Genomic DNA, 6,000 nt, shown 5'->3' on the forward strand with positions numbered 1-6,000 from the left:
AGATAATTAATTGTTGTAAAACATTTGCTGTTAGTAAGGTTAAAGCATGAGCCGGAGTTTCAAAACATTATGTGACTGCCAGGGCCCTGGGGACACCAATGGTGCATTGAGCCGGGACTGTGTCTGGCCCCGGCTGCCCTCACCGCGCCATATCCTGACCTTCCCTGCAGGCTGGCATCCCAGCTCAGCCTTAGCCCGGCCCCATCCCCACGGAAGTGTCCCCAGCCCAGGGCTGGGGCTGCCCCGGTGCCTCTGGCTGCCCTGCTGCTGACCGGGGCAGCGGGGTGGGTACTGGCCACCGGGTTCTGCCCTGTCAGCCCCCACTGGGGCAGCTACTGAGACGGTGTAAAGGATACATTTGGAGAAAGGCCTCAGGTCAGGTACCTTTCCTCAGATTATTTCCAGGGGAGAGAATTCTGTATTTCTAGAACAAGCAGCAGAAAGATTGCAGGATTTGGGTTTAGCGCTCACTGCAGTGGTATTTTACGCGTGCAAGAACTCGCTCTTGCCAAATGTGGCCTTGAAAGGAAGTTTCTTTCTGGTGGCGTCATTGCGGAAAGTCAGCAACTGCCCCGATGCATCCTGTCCCGAGGGGCTCACGCTCTCCCACGGCGCCCCAGGGCCACCGCTGCTCTGGGGACACCGAGGGCTGACATCAGCCTGGTCAGCCCTACAGCGACCGGTTCTCCCCCAAGCTGTCCCTTCACCAGCCCAGTCTGAGCCATATGTGTTTATATATGAATCTACCTTGCAGTGGACGCTTGAAGGTAGGTCTTAACATGGTTTGTGTTGCTCTGGTTTGCGGTGGCGATGATGGTTACAAACAAACCAGCACAAACTGTTCCACCAAGTGCATGCCAACAGCATTCACTATTAGCCTCCCCCGGAGGGTTTAGTGTCTTCTCCAGGTCCTTCAGGACAGCTTCTCTAGTCCAGCCAGTTCTGTATGCAGATGAGGTCATCAGGAGCCAGAGTGGCTTTTGCTGAGCTCAACTGGAAAGCGGTCACAACTTTAGGAGAGCACTGAAGCACAGTGGTTTAGGAGTGGCACTGCGTTTCCGAATTCCATCTGGTGTAGGAAAAGAAAGGCTATGTGTTTGCCTTCACCTTGTTTGTCTCTCCTTGAAGAAACAGCCCTGGTAAGAGTTTTTACATCATAAGTGCATCCATCCTAGGTGGGGAAGTGCTGCAGCTCCGTATTAGATGTGCTACAGCGTGCTTTGCTGCTGCAAAGAATCATAGAATCATAGAATGGTTTGGGTTGGAAGGCACCTCAAAGATCATCTGGTTCCAACACCCCTGCCATGGGCAGGGACACTCTCCACTACACGAGGTTGCTCAAAGCCTCATCCAACCTGGCCTTGAACAGTTCCAAGCAGAGAGAGTTGCCTGCATTCAATGCAACAGGACTCCTGTGTGATCCTCAGGCTCTGGTGTTTCCACCCTTGTGCTCCTTTACTCGCAGGCAAATTGAGTCCTGCTGCTGCGTTTGATTCTGCGTGACGTTTCTCAGGAGGAATGGTAACCTCCACCTGCCATGTGCCTGAACCCAGTCCAAATTGTTCACCTCCTCCCCTGCACAGCCCATCTTTGGAGTACCAGTGACTCGCTCATGAGAGGAGAGGACCTCAGCAGAGAGATCCGGGTTCTGATGCTCATACGTGGCCAGGAGATGAAGAGGTTGCTCCCCCTTTCTGCCCCATGGCTGGTGCTGTAAGACAGCTATGGTCATGTTCTGCTCGGCTTGCAGAGCTGCCCTCCCTCCCTGGAGAAAGTCCCCTCTCCTTCCACAGCTCGCAGCTTTTGCAGCTGTTTGGGGCAGAAGGAGACATCGTCCTGCACCCCAGAACTGGGCTCCAAGGCTGCAGGAAGCAGTGGGACTGAAAACAACCCTGTCTCCTTCCTGTCTGGCACCATTGGCTGTAGCTGACTGCTCAAGGCATCTGTCCAGGCTGCCACACTGCGTGGACATCCTCCACACTGGATGCCAGCCAGCGGATCCCTGCAGGAGGTAGGTGATGGTCCTTTAGCCGCTGCAAAGCCGTCTGCCCACTGCAATTTGCCTGGACCCTGACCAGAAGTCACTGACCATGCAGGGAAAGGAGGGTCTGTTCTCCCACCTCCGATAGCACTGCCTGCATCCCTGCAGCGTCCTCCCCCTCCCCACTGGCCTGCCCTTTCAGGACTGCCCAAATGGCTGCATGAACACAGGGAGAAGATACAGGGATGCCAGAGTCTGTGGGGAAATGTGGGAGGGTTGCAGAAAGAGAGACTTTGCACCATCCCCAACTGCTTGGGGATGCTCCAGGTGCCCTCGAGTCTTCCAGATTGTAGGAATCCAGTGGAGACCGTCATTCTTCCACCACAACCTTTATGTGCTTAAAAAAGAAAAGGAAAGAAAGGGATGTTTTCCATGTATGTAAACTGGAAATTTACAGTCAAAATGCCAGTAGATGGCACCCAAGAATGTGCAGCACTGTCTGCAGCCTTTGTGCAAGCCTGGCCACTTGCTCACCGGAGATGTCTTCAGCCTCCACTTTCCTCGGAGCACCGGGCACTGGGCCAGCCTGGAGGGCTCTGCGGCTCAGGTGGACAGCTGTCAGAAAGGACTCCGGGCAAGAGAAATGCTGATTTTCCTTCACTTCCTTACCAAGTGTATTTCTAAGTGCTGTAGGTAACGGCGTGAAGGAGCCCAGAGTTAGTTTCAACAGTGTTACTCACCAATAAGGTGTCCGTGCCAAGATGTTGCTTTCTGTTGCGCATAACTGTGCTAGATCTCAGACCCGTGCATCGAAACAGGGCCCGAGAGGGGCTTCACCCGGCATTCCTTTGGCAATTTACAGCTGGAAGGAGCTGCCCTGTCCAGGAGTGTCACCGAAGGAAGTAATGGGAGTCTTGGACATGTTGAAAACTTTGTGTGATGTTTCCTCCAGCCTGCAACAACGTGAGAATGTGACTGAAGAATGCAGATGTGCAAGGAGGTCGATTAAATCCTCGTTTTTAAGAGCTGAGTTTTGCAGTCTTGTGGAATGCTATCTTTACCTGAACTTGCTGAATGAGATGCGGTGTACCTGCGTCCGGTTAACGGTGCTCTGGCGCAGCGTAGGCTGTTTCCTGACAATTGTGCTGTTTTGTCCAGCAGCTGCAACCAACGTTATTTTTTTGTGTTGAGTGCCTGGGCCTGTGAACCCCATTTTTGCCTGTACTGATCCAGTAAAATACGTAACCTTTGAGGTGCTGAAGCACTCCTTCTCCTCAAAGTTCAAAGGTGGACCTGCAGCACCGCTGGGCGGGAGCAGGCAGTGCCAACCACACCGGCCTCGCGCAGAACCCGACGGGCTGCAGCTGCAGGAGGGCTGAAGCAGTTCAGAAAACTCTGGGCAAGAAGGCAGGGAAGGCAGGGAAGAGGAGGGAAGTGAGAGATAACAGCTAAGACAGGGCAGGGAACAGGTGGCAGACATTTGCAGTTGCCATTTTCCCATCTTACTGGCCATTTCAGCGTTAGGAAGCTGCAATGCCCAAGTCACCAGTATGAGGATGATAATATATACAAACAAGTCCAGAGGAGGCCACAAAGATGATCCGAGGGCTGCAGCACCTCTCTTATGAAGACAGGCTGAGAGAGTTGGGGGTGTTCAGCCTGGAGAAGAGAAGGCTCTGGGTTGATCTTATAGATCTTATAGATCTTATAGTGAGAACTTCACTAGACTACCATGACTTCCCAAATATGATGGATAGCAGCTTAGCAACTTCATCTGCCAGTTCCCTCAGGACCCACGGATGCATCTCATCAGGTCCCATGGACTTGTGCACCTTCAGGTTCCTTAGGTGATCTCGAACCTGATCTTCTCCTACAGTGGGCAGTTCTTCATTCTCCCCGTCCCTGCCTTTGCCTTCTGTGACTTGGGCAGAGCAGCACCACTTGTCTGAAGACCAAAGCAAAAATGTTGTTGAGTACCTCAGCCTTCTCCATATCCTGGGTAACCAGGTCTCCTATTTCCTTCCAGAGAAGGCCCATGGTTTCCCTAGTCCTCCTTTTATCATTGTCGTACCTATAGAAGCTTTTCTTGCTGCCCTTGAGGTCCCTGGCCAGATTTAACTCTATCAGGGCTTTAGCTTTCCTAACCTGATCTCTGGCTGCTCGGACAACTGCTCTGTATTCCTCCCAGGCTACCTGTCCTTGCTTCCAACACCTGGAGGCTTCCTTTTGTGCTTGAGTTTTTCCAGGAGCTCCTTGTTCATCCATGCAGGCCTCCTGGCGTTTCTGCCTGACTTCCTCTTTGTTGGGATGCACCACTCCAGAGCTTGGAGGAGGTGATCCTTAACCATAAACCAGCTTCCTTGGACCCCTCATACCTCCAGGGCTCAATCCCATGGTACTCTACCCAGCAGATCCCTGAAAAGCGCAAAGTCTGCTCTGCTGAAATCCAGAGTAGTGAGCTTGCTGTGCACCCTCCTCACTGCCCTAAGGGTCTTGAACTCCACCATTTCGTGGTCACTGCAACCAAGGCTGCCCTTGAGCTTCACGTTCCCCACCAGACATTCTTTGTTGGTGAGAACAAGGTCCAGCAAAGCACCTCTCCACATCGGTTGCTCTCCCACTTGGAGAAGGATGTTATTGTCAATGCATTCCAGGAACCTCCTGGATTGCCTATGCCCTGCTGTGCTGTCCCTCCAACAGATATTGGGGTGGTTGAAGTCCCCCATGAGGACCAGGGCTCGTGAATGTGAGGCTGCTCCTGTCTGTCTATAGATGGCCTCATTTGCTTTGTCTACCTGGTCAGGTACCCACTACTACGTCCCCGGTCCCTGCCCTCCTAGGGCTGTGTTGATATTCGATGAACACATTTTCATCAAAGCTCTCCACATGCTAACCCATGGACCAGATCTAGTCACGGAGGTGGGCAGAAGGTCCAGTGAACTATCCCAGACCTGGAGAGGTCTTTGCCCACCTGACATCCAGCATATGGGAGACAGAGGCAGGAGGTCCCTCTCCCGTCTCTCACAGCTCAGGAACTGCCCTTCAGCTCTCATGAGCTCTGGCAGCTACATGGGTGCCACGGGGAATCTGCAAGGAGCATCGCAGCAGAGCGGACCAAAGCCACTCACTACCAGAAATGTCTCCTGGCCTTGTTGTGCAGGTGAGCAGGGTGATGGGATATGAACATCTCGGTTAAATTTCTAGAACAAGTCTTTTGCGGCATGGCGTCCTGCCTTGGCCGTGGTCTTGGGCTGCTGGCTGAGCCAAGAAGGCAGGGACAAAACACGTAAGAAAAATACTGGCTTACAGCCCGCGTGTCCCCGTCAGACGTCTTCTTTCCACCATGGAAAATGGTTCTTAGAGTCCCTGTGTCTGCTTCCTTTCTACCAACTGTGGAAAGCCTCCAGCTGTCGGCTGCACTGGCTGTGCCGAGAAATGCCGGGCGGCTGTGGGAGGAGCTGAGGATGAAGCGGGGCCAGACCCAATGCTGGCGCGGTGGGACAGGGTCCAAGGGCCATCGTGCCACAGGGGCACCACGCCCAGACCAGCCCTGGCATTGCCAGCGAGACCCCAGAGCGGTCTGGCCCTCACTGCTGGCTGGAGAATGGTGAAAACGAAGCAGCTATTAATAGCTTGTTTGTATAGTTTCCGGTGTACACACGTTTCCGTGCCTAATTACAGGAGATTCAAGCTTCACTGCCTAACTGAGCACGGCCGTCACTTCCCATAAGACCTTCAGTTGCTTGCACCTTTGTCAGAATTTAAGAGTTTGGGCTGAAATTTTCCACATCGTGTATGTGACTCAGACTATGGTTTGGTTTCTTGGACTTTTTTTGTTTGTTAGTGTGTTTGTTTTCCGAAAAGCTTTGATAAAAAGTGATGGTTTCACAAGAAAACAACAATCATTGCTGTATTCCTACCACAACTTTTTTAAGAATTATTTTGCTTCAGAACACTACTTTGACCAGTTTTTACCATGAGAACATCACATTTTTGTGGGAGGACTCCTCAGGGTCACA

Source organism: Tauraco erythrolophus, chromosome Z (assembly GCF_009769465.1).
Source record: "Tauraco erythrolophus isolate bTauEry1 chromosome Z, bTauEry1.pri, whole genome shotgun sequence".
Taxonomy (NCBI): domain Eukaryota; kingdom Metazoa; phylum Chordata; class Aves; order Musophagiformes; family Musophagidae; genus Tauraco; species Tauraco erythrolophus.